The sequence below is a fragment of the Lissotriton vulgaris genome, chromosome 2_1 (genome assembly GCF_964263255.1).
Source record: "Lissotriton vulgaris chromosome 2_1, aLisVul1.2, whole genome shotgun sequence".
Lineage (NCBI taxonomy): Eukaryota > Metazoa > Chordata > Amphibia > Caudata > Salamandridae > Lissotriton > Lissotriton vulgaris.
In genome coordinates, this window is record NC_141687.1 from 1,753,187,777 (window position 1) to 1,753,213,764 (window position 25,988).

The following is a 25,988-nucleotide window of genomic DNA, read 5'->3' on the forward strand; positions in this document are numbered from 1 at the left end:
AGACTTATCAAGGTCCGTTGGACTCTAGACTATATGAATAAAAGATTTATCTCCATGCAGCGACTCGCGCTATATTATTAAGATATACCTTCTTCACTACCCGTATTAGAACCAAACTCAGCGTGGGGCTCAACATCTTAAAACCACAAGGTGAAACTTACACCTTCAACAGCTCGCCGTGATCACCATTACTAATAGGATTCTGAACATTTGACACATTATACATCTTTTTGACTTATAAGAACTTCCCGACCGCCAGACCTGTCAATACTGACCAAGATTGCCTTGAAAAAGCCCCTGAGTGGGCGAAACACGTGTCGGCAGTGCAAAGCTGGAAAACTTTTAATGTGTTTAAAATAAAGATTTTGAAGTACAACAACTGTTTTGGATCCATACTTTGAAGCTCCTCAATTCCAAATGAACTCTTGGTTGACATTGGTGTAAAAACCTTAAAAAACTAATGCTCTATGGAAATTCCCTGGATATTTGACTTCTTAGAGGGTGCTTGTGTAACTTGGTTTCTTTCGGATTCTAGAAACTGAACAGCAAGGATGGGTCAGAGTAGAGTGCATCAATAATGCAAATGAAATATGGGTCTCAGCTGATGGACGACCACTGTTACCTGAGAGTTTGCTATTCCCAATGACTCGATATTCTCGTGGTGCCACACACATAGAGAGAAAAGCCATGGTTAGATTTCTCAACCAGAATTGACTCAACCCCCCTATTTAGAATTCTAGCTGAAGAATTGTGCCATAGGTGTATTACCACACCAGTCAGCAAATGAATGTAGAAAGAAGAACACAGGAAACCAAGCATCACATAGGCAGATCATAAGGACCCTTTAATAGGATTCAGTTGAACTTCATTGAGTTTTCTGTTTGTAATGGGCTGAAATATGTCCTGGTTGTAGTGTGCATTTTCTTTTGATGGGAGGAAGCCTACCCAAAATGGAAAAAAGACAGTTTCACTGTAGCCAAATCGCTGTTGCAAGAACTCATACAATAGTTTGGATTCCTGGTTTCTCTAGAGTCAGACCGTGGGACTCATTTGAATAATGAGATCCTTAGAATTCTGTATGTGGTACTACACGTGGAACAAAGATTGCATTGCAGATACAGACCAGAAGCTTTAAGAAATGTTGAACAGAATAATGGGACACTGAAGTCTCACTTAGTCAAAGTGATGCGTCCACTTCACTGAAATGGCCAGATGCTCTGTCTTTGGTGTTGATTAGTCTCCAAAGTACTCCAGACAGAAGATCAGGATTGTCACGACATGAAATACTCATGTAGCGTGCCATGAAACTACCTACTGTGCCTGCAAATACCTTTGTGAACAATACAGATGACATGATTCTTAAGTTCTGGAAAAGACTGGCTGATGTGGTACGATGTGTTTCTCACCAGGTTGGAGCTGTTACTGCCATTCCGGATCAAGAGCAATGCCATGACCTTAATCCTGACAACTGGGTTCTAATGAAGAAGCATGTTCGGAATTCGTGCTTGAAGTCATGATAGAAAGGACCCTACCAAGTAATCCTGATCACCAATACTGCTGTTAATGGTGGGTGGAATTGCAGAATTTTACTCCACGGAATTCTGCAGAAGTCCATTAAAATTCAGCAAGATTCTGCGGAATAAAACTAATTAGGAGAACCTGTATCTCAGAGTTCACTGAGCAGGTCATGCATGTGCAGAGCCCACGTAGCCCTGTGTGGTTGACTTTGAACAAGAAGGCGGAAGTGTGAAGTCCAAGCCTTTCTCTTCCACCCCACCTGTGGGGAATGGGGGGGGGGGTGAGAGGTGGAGAGGTTGAAATGTTGCTGGGGGACAATGGTCACCATTCTCGGTGAGGCCAGGGTCTTCCACGGGCCAAGGGCTAGCACCCATTGCCCCTCTATTCTAAAATTACTCACACTTACCCAGGGCTGCTTCTGCTGTCCATAAAAAAATTCTACAGCGTCCTCCAGTGGATGGAGAGGGCAGCATAGCCCCTGGCCGCACCTACTGGTGAGTGTTCTTGTTTATCATATAGTTCTCCTTGCCATCCCATAGTACTTCTAAGCACTGCTCGTCCAAGTGGCTTGTATATACTTATGTAACAGGAGGAGTGTGATGTTTCTCTGGCTACACTAGTGTTACACAAGCCATGAATATGGTGACATACAATTAACAACAACTTGACTTCTAAACACAAGACATTGCTTACTAGTGTCAATGTGCAGCTGGTAGCACACAGGCACTGGATCTGGCAGGGAACTTCACTGTTGCCATCACGGTGATGGGAAGCAGGGAGCCAGCTATCTGGTTATTAAGAAATAAGCAATGTGACAGTTGTCCTTCTCAGAGTCATGGGGATATAAGTGTCCAGGAAGGAATGGCCCTCAATGGAACCTCTTGAAAGAATGGCCAGGTATAGAACTGTCCCAGACAGAGTTAGGAGAATGAAAATTGGGCAGTGAACTGAACCTCCTGCAGCCAAATCCAGGGAGAGGATCAATCAGTGAATGAAGTGCACTATGGTTGGTGACACATAGAGGAGAGGAGAATCAAGGGGGATGCTGTCTTTGGAGCCCTGGGGAGAAATAGGACGCAGAAGAAAGAAACCATTTTACTGAAAGCTCCTGAAAGAAGAGACGTGGAGAGTATTGTAGTGGGAGCCCTTGGAGAGAAGGAGATTTGTAAAAGGCTAGATCAGGTACCCCCAATGAGGGAAGAGAGGGGTAAGAGGTAATGAGGCATTGGATCCTCCTGAGCAGTAACAAGCAAGGAGGGAGCTAACTCACTGGGAACCACACAAAGGGTGAAGATAGCTGGGAAGCAGATCTGACTACATGAGTAACGTGGAAATGCTCCTCCAAAAATCCTCCAAATCTGCACACCCCTAACTGCTGTGAAATGTGGTGGATTGCCTAATTGGATAAATGCTTTCCACACCCAGAGGGTAAGATGTTCCCTCGAAGAGGTGGTGACGCCTGAAGCACATCCACAACTTACTGTGCCTAGCCATTCAGAAAGACCAGAAGGGAGTATTGTCAACTAGAGTTTTCCAGCCATCCAAGTCCCAGAAGTCTCACAGTGGTTTGGAAGTGTCAGAGAAGGAACAGGACAAGGCAAGATCAGAGGGGGAAAGCACTGCAGAGCAACCACAAGTGGCAGCGAGAGACCCTGGTGTAAAGGGACAGTAGAAAGAGTAGAAGAGCCCAAAAAAGAGATGAGTGACCAAAGAGCAGAGATTGACGGTGATCTAGCATTTCAGTTGAATGCATACCACAAATCATCATCGGAGAGACAGTCAAATGGTGTGAGTGACAAAGAAGAAGAGCTAAAGTCACCTAAGAGATCTATAAGAGCAAGAGTACCTTGTAAGTATTTTGCACCTGAGAAGACTTATTACATGAACAGTGCATCCAATTCGACAATCTATGATCCAAATGAAATGAGAACAGAATCACTTGAGTCCCCATGATAAATGCCACACCAGTACAGCATAGTGTCCAATTCTAGAACTGATTCATTTTGAACTCAACTCATTTGACATTTAATTGAGGCATTCAGCAATACAATTGTTTCTTCAAATAATTAACTGTGTCTGAATTGAGTTATTGAGTAGACTTTGACAACTGGGATAAACAAACTTTACAAATATTACTCAAGAACATTAACAAATTGAGAAGATTCCTCAGAGCCAAGGTTGCAGTAGAAGAGTAGGGTTGGTCTTTTTTGGAAGAAAATGGAATAGGACAGGGGATGTCTCATGAAGACTACTAAATAAAAGTTGAATGAAATAAATGAAATTAAACAACAACGAGTTTTGGTAATTTTGCACAAGTAGAACCAATTGCTGAATATTACAAATTTGCTCGTTGCTATATTCTACCTAAAGTCTGACTTTAGACAACATGTGTTTTCTCACCAAGGCTAGCTGTAAGATAATGATTGCTGTGACACTAACAATTACTGTGCTAGTGTTCATAATGGTTGGTATGAGTATTGCTCCTGAGCTAAGTACCCTAAGATCAACCCCAAAACTAACATCAACTGCATATTCAATAGATAAAACAAAACTTAAAGCTTCATTTCAAGAGGCTTCAGAAGGAGATTTCATATCAAATGTTTATTCTAGATTGCTTGGCTTATTGTATAAACAAAATAATTTAGAACATTATTTTTCCAATTATTATTTCATTCTTTCCGAATTTCTCCTTCACAAAAGAGTAACTAGTCATCCACAGCCTAAGGAGGTAGAAACAACGTGGTATTTGATAAGGTCCCATACTAGAATAGACACTATTATGGCATATGAATGCAATTTGACATGTTCCATGAACCCATTAAAACAAAAGTTCATACCAGCTTTAGAGGAAAAGAGAGCTTACCCGTTTCATAAGACATCAGAAAAGGAAGATGTTTTAAAGAATGTGTGGAAAGAAGAGGGAGATTAGTACACACGACAGATGGTTTACCACCTTAGGTTTAAATTAGACAGATACATTGCTTTTTCCAATCTTAAGTCCCCCATATGGGTATTTCATCTTAATCTAAATGTTCTCAAAAATCACACTAAATATCCTTGGTCGTATATTATACAACACACAGTCAACTTCTTGGGCCCTAAGTTAAACATTCCTCTATTTTAGACATGCATTTTTATACATACATCTCCCAGTCAAAAGAAAGATGGACAAAAGTTGGTTTTAAAACAACCACTTAGCTCCATCTATGTTCTCAGCTCCACAGTTTAACTACTTAATTTCAGATGAGAGGTTGTCCATACCCTGGAGTAAATTTAGTGCCCCCATACTGTAATTAGTGCACACTTATAGCATGAGCTGAGCTTAATTATCATAAGCCTTTTGAATATCCATATTGTTCATACTACAAACGTTACTAGTCTAACGTAGCCCAATTTACTCTCTATATTGCAATTTCTTACCAATGTTAATATCCGCTGTTCACAGATCCCGGAGATATCAGCACTTGCTTGATAGCTGCATTATATGTGGCTACAGTGCCTCTAATAAATAATAGAGAACAATATACTCAATATCCTCGATTACTTATTCAAAGTATACCTCTTAACCTAATATCAAAGATTTGATTTTGATCATTGAGATCGCCCCTTGGGGACAACAGGGGCAATGGAAATGCACACCATGGGAGCTAGAAGCTCATAGTTCAATTCCTACTTTGGGATCGCGGGCGTGTTGCCATATGAGAGGTGCGTCACACACAACTTGGTTGTGTGTAGTGCTGTGTTGTTCCATTGTTGAGTTGCTTAAATTCGACAGATGACAGAAAACTATGTTTATATAAGAGGAGGACTCACATTAGTACTAGACACATGGGATTGGGAGAACATTATTTTCAAATTGCATAATTAAACACATTCATTAACACAGTGTGAATAAAAACAATAAATACTGTGTGCATATTAATTATATAATTTGGAGTAGGTGACCACATTTAGCCATTATAAGCAGCACCCGAATTAACAACCTTGTATAATTTGAGATAGCCTAATATTAATGTAATATTGAATGGCAACTTTTTAAAATTAAATGTTATTCAAAACAGAATTGCTACAAAGCACAATACCAATAAAACAAAGAAAACAAGTAGAGCAGTACTACAGCATCAGTGTTGAGGGGGCAAGAAAGTTGAGCAAGAGCATAGCAGGGCCCTCACCTGTTACAAGCATGTCATAGCGAATCCATAAAGGATTGTTGCACAGTTGAAGAGTGTCACTAGTCAGAGAGGTAGATGTCCATTGGGGATTGCCAGGATTAAGAGGCGGTAGGTTGGCTGTGTAGGGATGTCTACATTCTCAAGAAGGGCCACTCAGCTGGAGATATACTGAGCTTTAGGAGAGCCTGTGTAGGAAGAGAGTTGAGTGGTGAAAGGGAGTCAGATATCAACCGGACGAGAACCTAGGGGCATTAATTCCCAGTATGCAGTGAGTTGTTCTTTGCAGTAGGTCATCATGCCTTTTATCCACTATGCATTAGTTGCACAGGATGGTGCCCCCAGTGAACTGTAACTCTGCACTTTGTCAGGAGTATCAGCATTGTGGTCAGTAGACTAATTCTGCTGGGAACAGCCTTAACATAGCCCAGGATGGTGACCAGTGGGGACCCTTGGGGGTGGTCATCGGTGATTTGAGCAATGGCATTGTAGAAAGAATTCCAAAAAACAGGCCTCTGTGGGACACTCCTATGTTAAATGGAGAAATGAAGCGTTATCATGCCTGCATCTACAGCAGTGTGCATCATCAAACAGCCCCACATTGTGCAGCTGGGTGGGAGTGTGATACATTTGGTGAAGAAACATAATGTGTATCATATGCAGCATGTAGTTGGGTGAAAGGGCTCTGGGCAGTTAACAGCAGTATTGCCACTGTGAGGGGATACTGAGTACAGTCGCCCAGCTGGTGAAGGCTCTGAAGGATACATAAGGCTGACTTTTCTTGCATGGTAGCGTTTAAGCCTGTAATCAATTTACATGGAGACGGGTTAGTCAGAAGTATATCTAACACATGGGATGTAGGGGGACAGCATGGTACATGTAATGTAGGGCACGAAGTTCGGCCTGGAATCTGAAATATATGAAGACGCCAAGCAGAGTATTTTGCTGGAGTGTGTATATATGTTGCACTGAAAGGAACTGTCCATCCGGGTATAAGTCAAGAAAGAGTTACAAACGGGTCAACTGTCAGCATACACCCTTGTGGGCCACCATTAGGAGCTGTGGGTGGCCATTCAGAGAGCTTCTAGGTGAATACAGAGTGTTCTAGTGGGTACAGATGCAGAGTTTATCCCATGCCAATATCATGCAGGCTGCAGTTTCTATTTCAGCCCGGGGCCCCCGTTCAGCCAGGTATTGCATAGAAGCCAGTGGACAGAGGGGTCATAGAGGCTGACAAGAAAGCCAAGTGGGTTTTGAAGGGGGATGGATATAGCCAGAAATGTACATATTGTGCTTGTGCACAATAGTAATAAAGTTCCACATCAGGAACACATAAACCACCCTGATCGAATGAAGGGTCAATGTTCCCCAGGGAACTCTTGGTTGTTTGCCAGCCTAAGTCAGTGCTACCATTTGTATGCAGAGTTTCTTGAAGAAATGCATTGGAAGGCGTAAGGGGATACTAATGAATAGGTATATACATTTTGGGAGGGTGAGAATTTTAGTGAGGGCAATCCTTCCAGCCATGGAGAGAGTTAGGTGAGTCCAGGGTGAGTCCAAGCTGGCATTTGGTGAATGGGGGCAGACCTTCCTCGTTCCCCTATTTATTGGGAAGGATGAGGTAAAATCACTGTTGATGCTCACTCTAGCACACGGCAGTGTGTGCATGAGTTTAATCCTGCTGACAAATCCTAGGCTGAGGCCCAAAAACCTTCACACCTGGAACAAGAAGGACCACTCCAGAGAATCAAATACCTTGATGGCATCGGGTAGGAAAGCAGCCGCCTTAAGCTGGAGATTGATGGAGTGCATGAGCGTGAACATTGTACGTAGATTGTGGGATGTATTCCATCCAGCTACAAATCCTGATTGGTCCGAGTGGACAATATAGGGCAACAGTGGTGTCAGGCAGGTAATGAGTAAATTATGAGACAAACTGGTTCGGTGGCTTTCCGTGTTTCAGTATGGTGACGATTACTTCCTACTCATCCTGTGGGGAATACGGTACCCAATCGTAGAGCCTCCTCATATGCTGCCAGGAGGTTAGGGGCAGGAAGTTGGGCTTAGTGTTTGTGGAAAGAGGCAGCCATGCCATTCAGTCCCGGTGCCTTGTCTCCAGGAATACCTTGTGTCACTTATACATTATAGTCAGCAGAAAAAAGGGACATCAAGATACTGCTGATGAGCGTTTTCAAGCCAAAGGAGCTGAAGACAATCCAGGTACTCTTCCAGTCTGAAGGGATCATGGGCTAGCCTAAAAATGTAGAGATCAGCAAAAAAAGTAGTCACATTGTATTTAAGGATCCGAGCAGGGGACGTGCTGTCTGTTGAGTAATTTGGTGATGCAGTCACTGGCCGAGGGTCGGTGCAGTAATTTAGACAAAATTTGCCAATATTGTGTCCCTCCCCATATTCCCGAGCCACCACCTCTTTACCAATATAGTGGGCTTCTTGGGTTGGCTTTTCATTGCATATGTTGAGCTTTTGGATGCAAAGGTACTTGTGTCTCCCAAGGTGAAGAAGACAAGTTTGAGGGTGCGAATATCAGACTCAAGCTTGATGAGCTGTTTGTTTGGCTATACCAGGGATCTCCAAACATTTCTATAGTGAGAGATCATTCTTTTCAGTGAAAATCATTGTTAGCTACTGAAGACAAATCCACTTGTGCAATGTTGCCAGACACCCCCAAGTCCAGTTCGTTGAGTTTAAACCTATTGTCAAAAGAGCCAAAGACTATGGTTTGAACAAAATACTTTAACTAAGGGCACTATGACAGGGCTGCCATGTGTGTCAGTGAGGACCTGGTCTTTGAGGATGTATGAACATGTTTGCGAATGAATGGGATATAGGTGTATGGGTGAATTATAGTCTGTGTCATGCGTACTTGTGGGAGAGGAGATACCTTTTGCCATATTACATTTATAACACAAACATACAACCATTTATTTTCAAAGGGATTAATGTAAAGTGCAGAAAAATGTTCTTAACCAAAAAATTCATGGGGGGCGTAGCTAAGCCGCGAATCGCGATGGAAACAGCTTAGCGGAGGTCCACCGATTCCTTTCCTTCCCCATCTATCCGATACACATATCTGGGTCCCAATCTCGTGTCCTTGAAGACAACACTACCCGACACATGTCTGGGTAAAAGCGCGCTGTGAGGAAGTACCAGAAGCCGAAACTAGACCGTGTCCGAGGTGCGGCCGGGTGGAGACGACGAGACACAGCTGTCTCCCATCCAGGTGCAACAAACCAATTCAACAGAACCGGCTTGATAGATACACGCTCCCCAAGACTTCATTGTCTGATTCCGCCCCTGGTGGCAAGGGTAGCTCGCCACAAGGAGAAGCAACGCCGGAACCCACACTGAAAGACGTGCTGGCAGCAATTGCGGATATCAAAACCTCCATGGAACACAAGAAAGACACCATCAGGGTCGGAGTTAAACTACTTAGGGCATATATGACCAAAAACAACAAACGTGTGAAGCAAGTTGAGCTGACAACTGCGAGTCTGGTGGAAGACCCTTCCGAATTACAACGAAAAGTCAAAGACCTACAAGCTTTCTAGAAATTCGCAGAATCCAAGCTAGTTGATTATGAAGGACACCTGCGTCGCAATAGTGTGCAAATCCTAGGTGTACCAGAAAAATCAGAAGGGCAGTCCACAGAGCTCTTTGTGGAAGACCTTATCCTGAAGCACCTGCAAACCAAGGGACTTGGGAAATTTTTCGTGATCGAGAGGGCCCACAGAGTTCCCGGGAGTCTGCCCAAACCCGAGGCTCCCCCTCGTCCGATCCTAGCCAGGGTGCTCAACTTCTGGGAAGGAGATGTCATACTCCAGCACGCTAGAGCAGGACCTCCATTAAAATACGTGAATGAAGACATCACATTCTTTCCGGACTTCACCCAGCTGGTCCAGAGACAGAGACGCTTCTTTTTGGGAATCAAGAAGACTTTGAGAGATAAGGGCTACAATACGCCATGCTGTTCCCGGCCAGACTACGTGTTGAAGTGAATGGCTGGGCCTGTTTTTTTTAACCTCTGGTATCGGCAGCGGAATGGCTGGAGAATCGCTGACCAGTGGAACAGTGGACATGTGGGTGGGACCAGTGGGATAGGGGGTGGGAACTGATGAGCGGGCCGGATCGCAGATTGGACTTCTATACAGTGCTGGGTGAGCCAGGCCTGGGATCTTGAAAGAGGCCATGCCAGTGAGTAACCTCGGGCTTCTTGGGCCCCTCTCAGTACTGATTAGTTAGTGGTGATATGATGGGTTTGTATAAGAATGTTAGATTGGAGTTTATTTTGGGGGGTGGGGAAGGAGGGCACAATGTACCCTGAGTTTCTACCTTTAGTTAGTTGAAAGGGTGACAGGCGACACCTTGTGGGGAACTCGTTCCAGGTCTGAACAGAGGGGGATATAGGTTGGTGACACATGCAGGCTTTACCACCGGGTCGCGAGGGGTGGGCATCTTAACCAAAAACTCGTTCCCTTTCACAGTGCAAGCCACATGGTCCGATGCAAGGGATAGATAAATCGGAGAATCGGGTTTGTGGGAGGGCAGAACAGCTACATTTGTCTTGGTGTATTTTCCCCCCGGCCTTCAAACAATGTAATCAGGGACCTGGGTACTATACTCTCATCGCTCCCAGTGGGCCTCCTAGTGATAGGAGGAGATTTTAATGCAGTACTGTCTGGAACGCTTGACCGTTATTCACCACAGGAAATCAGACACGCCCAGAAGTGGTTGCTGGACTTTCTAGAGTCCATGGGACTTTTGGATGGCTGGAGGATACATAACCAAGATAGGATTGAATACACGTTCTTGTCGGGAGCCCACCATAGTCTTTCTCGAATTGACTATATCCTTGCACCGGCGGCACAGGTTTTCAATATCAGGGAAGTTCATCACTTTGGTAGAGGCATCTCAGACCACTCTCCAGTCTGAATGAAAGTAGTCCTGGGGCGGGTGAGTGCTGGAAGGATAGCCCCCATTAATTCATGGTACCTGAGGGACCCGCAAACTCAGAAGAAAATAGGTCAAGCTACGGATAACTATTTTCAAGATAATGAGGGGACTGTTGCATCAGGTCAGACACTATGGGACGCCTACAAAACAGTTATCTGTGGGGAAACCCTGTCCCTGATTGCGGGAAAGAAAAAGGACAAGCACTTAGATTTAGTACGAGCAGAAGATGAAATACCGAGAGTGGAAAAAGAAATAGCTCAGGAGGTGACACCCAAAAAATTACATCTCTTTGCCCTGAAACAAGATGACTTGAAAAGCATTGCTGAGGACAAAGCTAGGGCGCAGGGCAGAGACATGCTGAGCAGAATCTACGAACATAGTGATAAGGCATGGAAGCTAATCGCATGGTTGGATAGGAGAAAATGGGCGGCTCGACTGGTGCCCGAGCTACAAGGCGAGGACACCATCCCCATAACTGACCCAGAGGAAATTGACGACCAGTTTGCAGGCTACTATCAAATGGTGTACCACACGACTGGTACACAGAGGATGACAATAGTGAATTGCTTCGAGATATCAGACTTCCTACCCTCTTGGATGAAAATAATGAATATCTCAAGTCCGCCCTCACAGACAACGAGGTGGCATAGGCAATAAGGGGGGTAAATTCGGAAAAAGCGTCGGGTCCCAATAGCATTCCGATTGAATTGTATAAATTGAGACCAGGCAAGATAGCCCTGTACCTCCGTTCAATGTTTTTAGAGAGCAGAGACAAGGGGATGCCCCCCTTTGATCAGCGGGTTGCAAATATTGTGGTCATTCATAAGGAGGGGAAACCCAAAACCAGCTGTGCGTCCTGTAGACCAATATTGCTGCTGAATGCAGAGCTTAAGATCCTTGCAAAACTATTAGCTACACGCTTGATTAAAGTCATTGACACACTAGTGCACCCCGACCTATCAGTCTTCATGCCACATCGCAACACGCCCTTAATCTACGCCACTTGCATGGCGTACTGGGCAGGGTACCAACTATCCTAGAACTCGCCATAATGGTATCCCTAGACGCCACCATGGCATTCAATATGGTCAATTGGCCGTATCTTTTCGCAAATTGGGATTTGATCCCGCCTTTAAGAGCTGGGTCCGCCTGCTGTACTCCAGCCCCATGGCTCAGGTTGTGGTGAACAACCACAAGTCTCTAGCTTTCCAACTGGGCTGTAACACGTGTCAGGGGTGCCCTCTATCCCCACTCCTATTTGCGCTAGCCTTGGAATCCTTGGCGGCTTGGATCCATAGAGATCAAGTGGTTCGCGGGATGAGGTGGTCCCCAGGCTGGGAAGATAAGATATCGCTGTGTGCAGACGATATTCTGCTCTATCTGACTTCCCCAAGAGCCTCCTTGATCGGCCTCCTGGACATTCTCACGGTATTTGGGAGATACTCTGGATTCACCATAAACTGGTCAAAGTCTGTGGTCTACTTCCCAAATGGGCAACTCTGGCACTAATGATTGCAAAACAAAATATTGCACAACACTGGGGGGCCATCAGTCACCTACACTGGGAAAGTGGCAGGAGGACCTAGATTGGTGTATGTTCAGGGAGAAGTCGGTCTATGTAGCTAGAGGGTGCCCTGGTAAATAGAATAAAGGGTGGGGGCCTTGGAACCAATACATAGTCGATATCTGTACTCCACGGGCACCCTTGCATGACTCTGAGACTCTTAAGACACCTTGATCTATCATGTACCAGTATGGAAATTTGGTATTGACAATGTCTCTTGCTCCTGTATTACAATGGTGAATTTTGTCGATGGTGTTTAATAAAAAGATTAATAAAAAGAAAGTCATAATATGGAACTTTTTTCTGCACTTTAATTTTCTCCCAGTCAAAAAATTGCTATATTTTTCATTTATATAAATATGACACAGTGTCTACCAGCCACTGGGAACAAGATGCCTGTTGTGTGTAAATGCAGCACTTTGAAATGGAAGAAAATTAAACCGAAGAGTTAAATTTATGTTTATATGGATTCACACAACTCATCATTTAAATATTCTCCCATTTGAAAGTGTTGCATTTGCAAACAGCAGGCATTTTGCACCCAATGGCCTGTAGACACACTGTCATATCTATTACATAAAAATACAGCCATTTGTTTAAATAGGAGGAAGTTAAAGTGAAGAAATATGCTTCATATATATTAAGGCGTAATTGGCTCAATCGAAATTGGAGAAAAACATTGACTCAATGTTTCATAGAAATATTTGTATCCACTTGAGTGATTTTCAGTTATAAATATGGGACAGTGTCTACTAGCCACAGGGAGCAAGAAGCCTGCTGTTTGTAAATGCAACACTGTAAAGGGGGGGCGGAGCTTGCTGGCGTCCATGCTGGACGTGTGAGCGCTGAGCTCCTCGCCGAGGCCCCAGCAACATCCTTTAAAATTATCCTTATAGTGCCTAAATCATTCTAGCTGCAGTGGTGCGCTCCCCTGCTCTGCCTGGAGCACCCAGACGGACCAGAATCAGGCTGCTCGGCGGCCGCGAGGAGAGCCCCGGAGGAGGTCGCTGACTGTGACGGACCAGGCCTGTAGCCGCGGGTTCGCCTGAAGGAGGACCCCGGCGACGTCACTCTGCGTGCGGCCTGGGAGGCCCGAGCGACCCGGAGGAAACGGCCCGAGGTCGGAGGGTGGAGAGTTCGACCCCCGTGCCTTCCGCTCTCCCTGCCGAGGACCACGATGCTGAAGGCGACCTGTGTTGCGGCGGCCCGGGATCTTGGTGAGCGACATCCACGGGGCTGCTGTTGTGTGCCCGGGAACACTCCTACCGGTAACCCTGCCTCGCCCCCCCTCGCTCGCATCGCCTTCCCTGCCCGACCCGGCCCTGTGAGGCCGTGGGCAGCCGACGTGATCTGCTGGGCGGTCGGTGCGCTGCTCGCGCTGCTGAGCCCTCAAAGGACTGAGGCCTGGAACCGAGGCGCCGACGATCGGCGAGTTAGACTCCGGGGGCCCCGGGGGTCCCGGTGAAAACACGACGTGGGAGGGTGACCTTACCTCTCCGGCCAGGTCTACTGTTGTGATCCACGCCCCTCCAGCATTGTCAAAGGTGAATGCTTTACCAAACATAGAACTGTGGTGCACCTTGAAGGTGACCTGCTGGCGCACCCCCGCACGCACGTTCACCGCCATCTTGCAGTCGGGTCTGGCCCTGCGGCGGCCATTTGCTATTCGCTTGAGGCCGACTGGTGCAGCGCTGCAGAACTACACCAGGTGGGAAGGTCAAGGCTAACGCAGACAGCTGAGGAGGGCTCGACTACCAGCTTTGAGGTACTTTGGCCAATGTTTTGGGCACTGATAGGTTGTGTGACACCGAGAACACCTTGCTCGGGATACCGACTGAGTCCGTATCGAGTCACGCTGTGCGTGTGGGAGACACATCGCTTATGATCTGTGGCGTGTTCGTTTGAAGGGTCCCGTGGGGTGCTACTATTTGCTGGTGGCGTGTGGTGCGAACCGTTGCATGGGCCCCCCGCTAGCCTGGTATCGAGTGAAGACGGAGAGCCGGCGCTTGGGACTTGGGGTTCACGTGGGAGCCGAGAAGAACACTGGGCCGCTCCGATGGGCTGCTGACACCTGCGGTGAGGGTCGCTTACATGTCCACCAGACTAGCCATGGGCAAAAATGACAGGACACAATCTAAACTCACCTTTGAGCAGCGCCGAACCAAGGGGTCCGAAATGCCGGCTCCGGAAACATCCGAGGGGAGCAGCTCAGATATCCGCGAAATGCTGGTCGTGATGGAGAAGGGGATACAAGACAGCATCGCATCGGTTGGGACTAAAATTGATGCCCTGTCCTATCGCATGGACCGCATGTCGGAACGGGTGGACAAACACGCTGAGCGCCTTGACATGGCAGAGCGACGATTGACTGAGGCGGAGGAAGCTCAATCGGAGTGGGACAAGGATCGCAAGCAATTTGGCAGGCTTTTGCAGGTGATCCAAGACAAATCGGAGGACTTGGAGGCGAGGTCGCGGAGATCCAACATTCGTATTACAGGTGTGGCGGAGACTACACAGACTGGCAAGATGGAGCTCTTTGTGGAGAAACTCTTGAAAGCCCTGCTCGGGGATGGGGTCTTTTCCCCGATATTGTGGAGAGAGCCCACCGCACACTGAGACCCAGACCGAAGCCGGGTGCGAACCCGAGGCCCATCATAGCGAAGCTCCTGAACTACCGGGATAGAGATACTGCACTTCGCTTGGCTAGAGACAAGGGTAAGCTGCAATATGAGGGGATGGACATCTCACTCTAGCCGGACATTACTGCGAAGGTCCAGGAGGAGAGGAGACAATTTGCACCATACAAAAAGCAGCTGCGCGAGCTAGAGTTGGACTATGCAATGCTATACCCAGCGAAGCTTCAAAATAACAGACAAGGGCATTCGCATTTCTTCACTGATCCCAGGGAGCTGCAGAAATCACTGAAGGAGTGGTCCAAAGAACGCAGGAACAGCCAGAGGAGAGACCAGGGGGACCTTGATTCCTCGTCGCTATTGGAGGAGCAGGATTGAGTACTTTACGCTTGTTCAGCCTAGTCACCGCTATGCAGTGGTCAGCACACCGCCTCAGGGGGTATGCTGCTCAACGCCGTGATATGCACGGTGCGACGATGGTGCTGTGCTTCCTCTGCATGGATTGAGTCTGGACATTGCTTTGTGGATTTCCGACTGGGTGAGATCTTACTGGTTTGGCTTTGGGGCACAGGGAGCCGGGAGTGTTCCTCCTCTGGGGTGGCAGTATCATGACACAGTACTTGTTATATGGGTTGGGAGATTGAGTTGCTGTTGGGATTTGGAGGGGGGCGGCACTATTGGAGGCGGGGGGGAGCGACACTGTGCGTTTAGCGGACTGATTTTGTTTTTGGCACTGAACGTTGGCAAGGGGCATGGCACTGGGGTGCAGTAGCAAAGCGGTTTTGGACTGCACGATACCTGTTTTGGCTGGCGACGTCTGCCCCTGCACTTTTGGCTTGCAGGCTCTGGAGAGAGTCACTTTGGGGACCATATACATTGGGTTACGGGGGTGTTGGGGAGCGGTAAAGAGATCTGATGTCGTTGGGTGGGCGTAGGTCCTGTCAGGCCAGGTTGGGGGAGGTCTGCTGTGGGTGGGGGGGGGGGACAGAGTTGGGAATTGTGATGGTTTTTTTGATTGTGGGACTTTGAACTTTATGCCAAGCGATGTGTTGTCTGATGTTCAGCCTCAGGAGAATGGTGCTGCTGCCTGCATCCTATTGCTTTTGCCGCCAGGATGACTGACGCTAGCAATGAGCATGCTACGCGCAATTTGCAAGAGCTGAACTTACTAACATGGAATGTGAGGGGGCTAAATGATCACCATAAATTACGTTGGGTCCTCAGTTACTTACACAGACATCGTGTTGACCTCGCCCTTCTGCAGGAAACGCACCTACCACTCACCAGTAGAATGCTACAGACCAGGGGATTGGGGGGTCACAGTGTAGCCGCAGGTTTCACTACGCACTCCCGGGGGGTACTCACTTGGGTCAACCCTTCCTCACAGTTAAAACTGGTCCCGCTAGCGTCAGACCCGGAGGGTCGGTTTGTTATCACCAGGTGTGTGGGCAGGGGTCACGACTGGGTGGTGATCAATGTTTATGGGCCAAACTACGATAGTCCTGTCTTCTACACCACACTAGCTACGCTTTGCAGAACGCATGTCCCCTCTAGAATGTTGTGGGGGGGACTTCAATTTTGTGTTCAACCCAGACTTGGATAGGTCGACGGGGCCTGTCCGGAGGCCTGTGGCCTCAGCCCTGCACATGGAAGCGGAAATGCTCAAACTAGACTTGGTGGACGTATGGAGAAGCAAGCACCCCACGAAAGGTGGCTTCACTCACTACTCTGCCTTCCATAACATTCACACTAGAATAGATTACTGGCTAGTGACACAGACCCTACTAGATGACATCAGGAGCTGTGAGGTGCTGCCCGCACCCTTTCTGATTACTCCCCTATATTGCTCCGCCTAGTGCTTCCGAAGAAAACAATCCCCCCTTTACCTGGAGGTTTCCCCCCTATTCCCTCCTGGACGATGCGTTTCGGGGTGAGCTGGCGGAAGACATCGATACATTCTTTGAGAAAAACCTGGGGTCTGTTGACAGTTTCCAAACAGTGTGGGAGGCCTTCAAGGTCTTCATTCGGGGTATGGCGATGTCCAAACACTCGAGCGTGCTTAAATCTATAAGGCGGGACTTGAAACAGCTTGAAGCTCGACTGTCGGTTCTAGAGAGACGCCTACAGAATGGCCCCGATGCCGCGGACGAGGCTCAAATTAAACTCCTATTGTCCGAATATCATGCCCAGGCTGATAGAGAGGTACTACACATGGGCAAATATGCCACGGCATGTTCTTATGGGGAGGGGGAGCGGCCGGGTGCACTGCTAGCTAGAATGATGCGGAGTACCAGGAAGCCCCTAGTGGTGGATGAACTACTCACGCCCGAGGGTGCGGTGATTACTGATGATGATGAGATCCTCCGAACGTTCAGACAGTACTATGCAGACTTGTATAAATCCAGATCACTGCGAGTGGAGGCAGAGATTGACGACTACCTAGAGCATATCGCCATGCCTTTTTTGCCAGATTCGGACAGGGAATTCTTGATGTCCCCAATTCAGGAGGACGAGATTCTGGAAGCGCTGGCGAGCATGCGCTCTGGCAGCGCCCCAGGCGCAGATGGATTGACGGTGGGCTTCTACAAGCCGTTCAAGGACAAGTTGGTCCCGCACCTGATCGCCCTGTTTGATGACATATGCGAGGAAGGCAGTATGCCCCAGTCCATGAGGGAAGCCCTTCTAATCACCATTTTAAAACCTGGGAAACCCCAGGAGGCCTGCAGCTCTTACAGGCCAATCTCCCTGATCAACGTTGACACTAAAATATTCGCTAAGGTTCTGGCCACGAGACTGGCTCTCCTGGTACCGGATATGGTAGCACCCGAACAAGCGGCTTTGTCCCCTACAGAAACCTGACTTATAATATCCGAACAGTACTGGGAACGATGCAACATGTGCGCCAGGAGAACACGGCCCTAGCGGTTTTCCTGGACATGGAAAAAGCATTCGACTCAGTGGAATGGCCCTTCATGCTTAGGGTCCTCAGGAAACTAGGGTTGGGGGAGCCGTTCTTGCAGATGCTGGGGGCCCTATACTACCGGCCCACCGCGAGGCTGCGGTTGGGGGATAGGGTCACGGACCCATTTGATATCAGCAGAGGCACCAGACAGGGTTATCCCCTCTTGCCTCTCCTGTACGCACTAGTAGCGGAACCTCTGGCGTGCGCGATCAGGGAATACCACAGCCTAGAAGGTATCAGTTTCCCAACATATAAAATCGGCATATCAACGTATGCTGACGATACCCTTCTCTATGTTTGCGACCCGGAAGCGAACCTTACGGCCGTTTTGCGAGAGGTTGTGCGATTTGGGGCCCTCTCCGGGCTCAGGGTAAACTGGGACAAGTTCATCGCTTTCCCGCTGACCCCCACGACCCAGCCCTTTGACATGGAGTACCCCCTGAAATGGACCACCGACTCGGTAAGATACCTGGGCATACATCTTCATACTGACCCAGATGTCCTGGTCCGGGAGAATTATGGAGTAGCATATGCGAAACTGGTTGAAGACGTGGACGCGTGGTGCAAGCTTCCGCTGTCCCTAATGGGCAGAATAGCCATCATGAAAATGGTGGTGCTGCCCAGATTCCTCTTCCTATTCAACAATTTACCGGTGGTGCTCTCAAAGGCGTTCTTTCAACAACTGACGCAGGTACTCATAAAACTGGCGTGGGGGGGCAAACAACCCAGAGTTAAATGGACGACACTACTGCTCCCTTATGAAATGGGGGGTCTGGGAGCCCACGACATGGAGAGATATTACAGTATAGCGCAGGCAGCCCATTTGCACTCTTGGATCCATGGGGACCCACGCATCCCTCATGTGACCTTGGAACGCTTGTTTGCCGAACCTCTTCCCCTTCCGGCCACCATCTGCCTACCGGTGGATCAAGCCGTCGGTCAACTAGACTCTCTTAAATCTACAAACCACGCATGGCACACGCTAGCCCGGGCGTGAGACTGTAGCCTTCTATACTCGCCACAGATGCCGATCGATTGGGCGCTCTGGCTGGGCCCGCTGCGGGAAAAAGGGGTCTCGGAGGCACTGCGCACATTGGGAATCACTAAAATGGGAGACCTGTTTACCGAGGGAATCGTTGGGTCCTGGGAGCAGCTCTTTGCCATGCAACCGGAAGCCACGCTGCTGCAGCACTTCCAGTTCCACAGGGTACGTAGCGCGTTGAAGGATTTGTTGGGCCCTGAGATGGCGGAGCCACCGGAGGTCCCTGAACTCACATATGTGATTGACTCACCCTCATCTCACAGATTAGTCTCCACATTAAACAAATTGGGAGTGGCGCATCAGCAGCCACGATACTCGAAAGCTAGAGAGGAATGGCAAAAGGATTTGCAACTTCCAATTGACGACGCCATGTGGCGCTACTGCTGCTCCAGCACCAGACGGCTTTCACTCAATGGCCGGCACAGGCTGGTGCACTTTAAGTTTCTACAACGGGTGTATTACACACCGGAGAGGCTGCACCGTTACGGGCTCCGGCAGACGGCGGAGTGTGAGAGGTGTCACACGCAGACTGCTGACTTCATTCACATGGCATGGTACTGTCCGGGCGTCCATAAATTCTGGGTTGACGTTTTTTCGGAACTTAGTGCGATCCTGGGCTCGGAGCTGTCCGCTAGACAGGACCTCGCACTCTTGGGCTTCTCGAAGCCACTCCCGTTATCCCAGCGACGCCTGGTGGATATGGCCCTACTGATAGCCAGGAGAGTGGTAGCCATATGCTGGATGCGGGGCCCGCTTCCCACAAAGAAGAGATGGGCTGGTGACTTACTTTATTGTTGAACGCAGTCCGAACACTACAGTGAGCTACTACCACCCAGGAGCAGGCCAAAAAATGTCTGAGGCTTATATCAGCCTTACATACAACAAAGCGAGGTGGATGAAACGGGCGGTGCAGAGGCGCAGGAGGCCCCGGAATCCCCAGAGGAACGGGAGGGACAGTAAACATAGGGCTCTGGGCGGTCACGAGGGTTCCCCAGCGGTGGCTCCCATAGCGTAGCTCTCGCTCAACATAGGACCCGGATTAGGGCCACCACAGTAGAGTGCAGTAGGTAGCTCGGTATGTACTGGCTGATGACGCACCATGGACACATCATTAGACACATAGTTGCTGGCACTTGGGAGAGGGTGGGGGTTGGTTGGGGTAGGTTGTTTATTGCTTTAGTATACTCAAGAGCTTATCAGGTACACAAGCAAACAGGACACTGGTCACGCAACTCGCGAGCACTGGCACGACACATGTAAGTTGAGGACGACATGAGACCTCCGCCACACACTGCGCCACTCATGCTCTGGCATTGTCATGGTTCGCCGCTGTTGGCTTTGTATACTTGCTGTACTGTTTGACGCAGGGCCCCCGGGATGCCGGCTAAATGGCTGTGTCCAACGTACCTACACTGCGGTGCTTAACAATATTGCTATGTTCAAATGTACGAGACATTGTGAGATGTGTAACGTGTACCTTGCAATATGTCAAATAAAGTTCTTTGATTAAAAAAAAAATGCAACACTGTAAAATGGAATACGATTAAAATGAAAGGTTAACTTAATCATTAACTTAATTCTTAATTTTAATTTTCTTGAATTTAAAAGCATTAAGAAACATCATTTTGTTCTCACACTCCAATATTGAGCTGATAATTACTTTTATTTGGGATTTAAATACCTCAGTGCTTCAGTTCTTCACCTTTGTGCCCTTGGTCATAAATCTGACTCCAGCACTGCTCATTATCAGGCCCTGGTATCTGCAGTCTGAAGATAATTATGTAAAAGAAACACAACCTTCCATTAACTTTAAAAGGAAAATGTGATCTTGTGCTCATTTAAAAATTAATTCAAGGCCGTAAGCTACTCTGAAGTTGTCTGTGAGCTACTGGTTGCTCGCAATTGACTGGTTGGAGATACCTCAGCTATACATATACCACACATAAAGAGTCTGAATCCCTCTTATAGTGTGGAAGTAGAGGTCATTGATTGGGAATTGGGGAAAAGGATTCTATAATGTGTGATTCTAACTCTTTGCGAAGTACTGAGTCACTGACAGCATTAGCAGGGAGTAATCAGGTGTAATGGTTGTGTGTGCCAGGAAAGGCAAATTCAAGGAGGACTGGTACGTGATCAGAGAGTTTCTGGGGAAAGTGCTCTGTGGCCTTCAGCTACGGGTTCACATTCTTTGTTGCCAACCAGTATTTAATCCTGAACCAGGTATTATGCGTGGTGCTGTGCATGTTCCTTCCTAGTTCCGGGGATGTGTATGTCTCTACAGGTCAATGAGCCAGTGGTCTTCTATTGTGAGTGCAATTGCGCAGCTTCCTCCAGGTGTGGCCATCTTGGGTCACTGGAGTTGAACACCACATTAAAGTCATCTCCTTGATGGACCATTGCAAGTCCATACTATGGATGTGGTACCAAACGTGTATTAAAAAAGAGGGTCAGTCAGTCTTGGGCCTACATAACAGTGGCCAACCTGATTGGTCCACCCATAAGCATTCCACGTAGCACAACCTATATGCCTTGCTTATCACATATGGACGCATTTCCGCGCCACTGTAAACCATTTGCGGATTAGAATGGTGACTCCACTTGCATAGCTTGAGTAAACTGCAGTGTGTGTTTCTGCGAGCCAGCTGGTGCACAGACCAGGATGTGTAGGACTGGTGAGATGAAAGGCCTGCAAATAGCTGATGTCAATATGATGGTGACGTACATAGATGAAGACTAGGCAGGCTCTACGCTGATCATTTATCTCACAAATGTTCCAAGTGAGACATCTAACTGTATTCATCCCAGTGTGGGGGATTGTGGTTGCATAATTTATGCTTGGTGTATTGAACGCAATATAGAGTCGCAGACAAGTAACAGTGTGCAAGTAAGGGTATGCTCTCTAAGGACATGAAAAAACAGTAACACAAACTAAATCCACCTTCCCCCACCCCCTTCAACTCCAGGGGCGGCTGGTGACATTTGAAAGTGGTGAGGCGTAAACTGATTTGCATACTGCACCGATGCGAGCAAGCCTGAACCACCATAAGGTGGGTTCGGGGGGTTCTGCCCCTGAGAAAATTTTTTAAAAAGAGAAGAAAAATCGTGCATTTTCAAGCAAATTCGAGAAAGCAAGAAGGTTAATAAAGCAATTGTGAAACTGCAGTTATTACATTAATAGATGTCATAACATCGATAGCTGCTTATTCAGTATAACCACAGAGCTTCATACATTCCGTCCTATTTCGCTGCTGAATTCAGACTATAAGACTTTCATGAACATCTCAGCTCTAAGACTAGCAGAAGTTGCACAACAGTTAGGAAACAGCCTTTACAAAGCATTGGGAACCATGCATTACCTTTACCATGTTTCCATTACAACGCATGTGACTTTACCACACATGTCTTTCCACACAGTTTATAGTGTTTAGGTGCTACAGAATACAAATATGCCATTTGAGCAGTAAAATCTGTTTTGTCTCCAAGTAGAACAAACACTAGAAAAATTTTAAAAACAAAGCTAACAATGCATTTCTGAGTACCTCACTTCCAGATCTTTTTTATTTAACAAACAAGTAGCAGCATTCAACTTTGTTTACTTTTTGTAAATGAAATCAGCACGTCTCTCTTTAAGAGCAGCGAACTCGTGAATAACTTTAATGTTGAAGTCCGGGATTTTTTGGACTAGCTTGCTCTCTCCAGAGAGCATCGCCAAAGCATTGAGTCTTTCCTCTAGCATGGTGTTCCTGAGGTATGTCTTAATGAGCTTTAAGGCTGAAAAACATCGTTCAGATTCGGCTGATGTCATTGAAGTGGTAATGACAATTATTAGTAAAGTCACTGTCTCGGTACGTGACTTTTCCATATTCAGTTTATGTATTAAAGTCAGCAGAGTCAAGGGACTTGTGGCCTTCCGTTACACAGGCATTGCGTACAGTACAGTCAACTCAGTTCTCAGCTGCTCTTTTTTGAGCATAGGATATGCTTGCACAGCCTCATTCAGAGCATCATATTTTGCAAACTCTTTACTTTGCAATAATGTGGCACTCACCAAATGTTTGGTGAATGAAAAACGTTCTTGTGCCTGAACAATTACAATGATTCAGAAAAGGGGGTGGTGATGAACAGAGTGTCTGAATTAAGCAGACCACTCTTACCCAGTCCAAAGATCAGGGCTTGATCCATCACCGTTATTTATCTCACTGCACCATCCCAGCTCAGAACCTGGCTATATGCATCAGTCTGTCCCTGGCCCAGTGCATCATGGGAACAGGGCAGACTAAACTACCAAGCCAATTCTTCACCAGAAAGGAGACAAGCTACCAGGGACCGGTTTCTGGCATTTCAGCCGTCTTCGGCCCGGCTTGCTTGAATCCTGATGGTGCAGTGAGAAAGGGACTCATGTCTGAGTATACCCTGCCACACCTATAGTGGCCAAAAACGATTCAGAAAAGGGGGTGGTGATGAACAGAGTGTCTGAATTAAGCAGGCCGCTCTTACCCAGTCCAAAGATCAGGGCTTGATCCATCACCGTTATTTATCTCACTGCACCATCCCAGCTCAGAACCTGGCTATATGCAAATCAGTCTGTCCCTGGCCCAGTGCATCATGGGAACAGGGCAGACTAAACTACCAAGCCAATTCTTCACCAGAAAGGAGACAAGCTACCGGGGACCGGTTTCTGGCATTTCAGCCGTCTTCGGCTCGGCTTGCTTGAATCCTGATGGTGCAGTGAGAAAGGGACTCATGTCTGAGTATACCCTGCCACACCTATAGTGGACAAAAACGATTCAGAAAAGGGGGTGGTGATGAACAGAGTGTCTGAATTAAGCAGACCACTCTTACCCAGTCCAAAGATCAGGGCTTGATCCATCACCGTTATTTATCTCACTGCACCATCCCAGCTCAGAACCTGGCTATATGCAAATCAGTCTGTCCCTGGCCCAGTGCATCATGGGAACAGGGCAGACTAAACTACCAAGCCAATTCTTCACCAGAAAGGAGACAAGCTACCGGGGACCGGTTTCTGGCATTTCAGCCGTCTTCGGCCCGGCTTGCTTGAATCCTGATGGTGCAGTGAGAAAGGCACTCATGGCTGAGTATACCCTGCCACACCTATAGTGGCCAAAAACGATTCAGAAAAGGGGGTGGTGATGAACAGAGTGTCTGAATTAAGCAGACCACTCTTACCCAGTCCAAAGATCAGGGCTTCATCCATCACCGTTATTTATCTCACTATTGGTCTGCCTTGTTCCCATGATGCACTGGGCCAGGGTCAGACTAATTTGCATATAGCCAAGTTCTGAGCTGGGATGGTGCAGTGAGCTAAAAAACGGTGATGGATCAAGCCCTGATCTTTGGACTGGGTAAGAGTGGTCTGCTTAATTCAGACACTCTGTTCATCACCACCCCCTTTTCTGAATCATTTTTGTCCACCATAAGCGTGGAAGGGTATACTAAGATGCGAGTCCCTTCCTCATTGCACCATCAGGATTCAAGCAAGTCGGGCCGAAGACGGCTGAAATGCCAGAAACCGGTCCCCGGAAGCTTGTTTCCTTCCCAGTATAAGAATTGGCTTGGTAGTTTGGTCTGCCCTGTTCCCATGATGCACTGGGCCAGGGTCAGACTAATTTGCATATAGCCAAGTTCTGAGCTGGGATGGTGCAGTGAGCTAAAAAACGGTGATGGATCAAGCCCTGATGTTTGGACTGGGTAAGAGTGGTCTGCTTAATTCAGACACTCTGTTCATCACCACCCCCTTTTCTGAATCATGCACAATTACAATGTCACATATCTCCTTTGCAATTCGAACCAGAGTGGTGATGTTTTGCCTGCGGTTTGCATAAGTAGTATGCTCTGGCAGTTTGCTCTCTAAATTGTCAACCCCATCTATCACTTTCCTTATGCTTTGTACAAATGTAGTGGTACATTCTTGCACATAGACAGTATCTACGACTTTTCCTTGTAACTGATTGTATAACAAGTCGACAGCATGCATTATGTCATGAAATAAAAACAGTAAGAACTGAAACTCTCTGTCTTGTAGTGTTCTAATAAAGCCATGGGCTTCATTCTGACTTGTGTAATCATACTCATCTTTGGATTCTATGGCGACAAAACATTTCTCAAGGTCCTCCATATGTTCAAAGATTAGGTTGACTGTGTGGATGTTAAAGTTCCAACGAATTGAGGATCCCCTTGGAGCGCTTTTGTCCACAATCTCTTTTGGGGGAACGTGAGAAGAATGCGGCCATGCCTCCTATATCCTGAAAGAAAATTTGTGTCTCTCTGATTTTTGATACTGCCTGTTGCATAATAAGATTGAGTTGGTGGGCATAACAGTGCACATAATGAGCATTAGGGTACACATCTCGAATTCTTTTCTGCACTCCACTAAGTGCACTCATTACGGACGCACCATCATAGCTTTGTGCGATAAGTTTTTGTTTTTGAGGCAACTCCGGAAAAATTAAGTTCAGTTGACACTGTATAGCTTCAGTAATGGTTGCTGCACTAGAGTCTCTTAAATGTGTGAAACCATAGAACCTATCCACAACGTCTCTGTCATTGTCAAGGTACCGAAACACTAATACAGACTGTGTTTTAGTGGCCACATCAGTGGTGTCATCAGCCTGAATAGCCACAAAATCTGTGTTTTGCAACTCTTGCACAATATGGCTTCTTATAATTTCGAGCATAACCTCAAGGAGTTCATTTTGTATTGTTTTAGAGGTGCCCTTAAAGATTGTAGCACTTGCTAAATGTGTTTCCAAATCCTTGTCTATGCTTGCTATTAAATCCACTAGGCCTCTGAAGATCCCAGGTTTTGACAAACTTTCTGATTCTTCATGGCCTCGTAATGCCAGTTCGAAAGCACCATAGAAACGAATGCAATCAATTATCTTGGATATAATTTGTCGACTCCTATCAACGGCTTCATTGTATTTCTGTATGGTTTTTCGGTATGCATCATTTATCTGCTGCTCAATTGGTGCATCTTCCCCCAACATTCCCAGTCTCGTCAGGTTTTCCATACGCTTTCTTGTGTATGCATGTTTCTTTTTTTTCCGACAATTGCTTCAAGTCAGTGATTCCTTGATGTGTCCAAGAAAAGTCACCACCAAACAGCAAG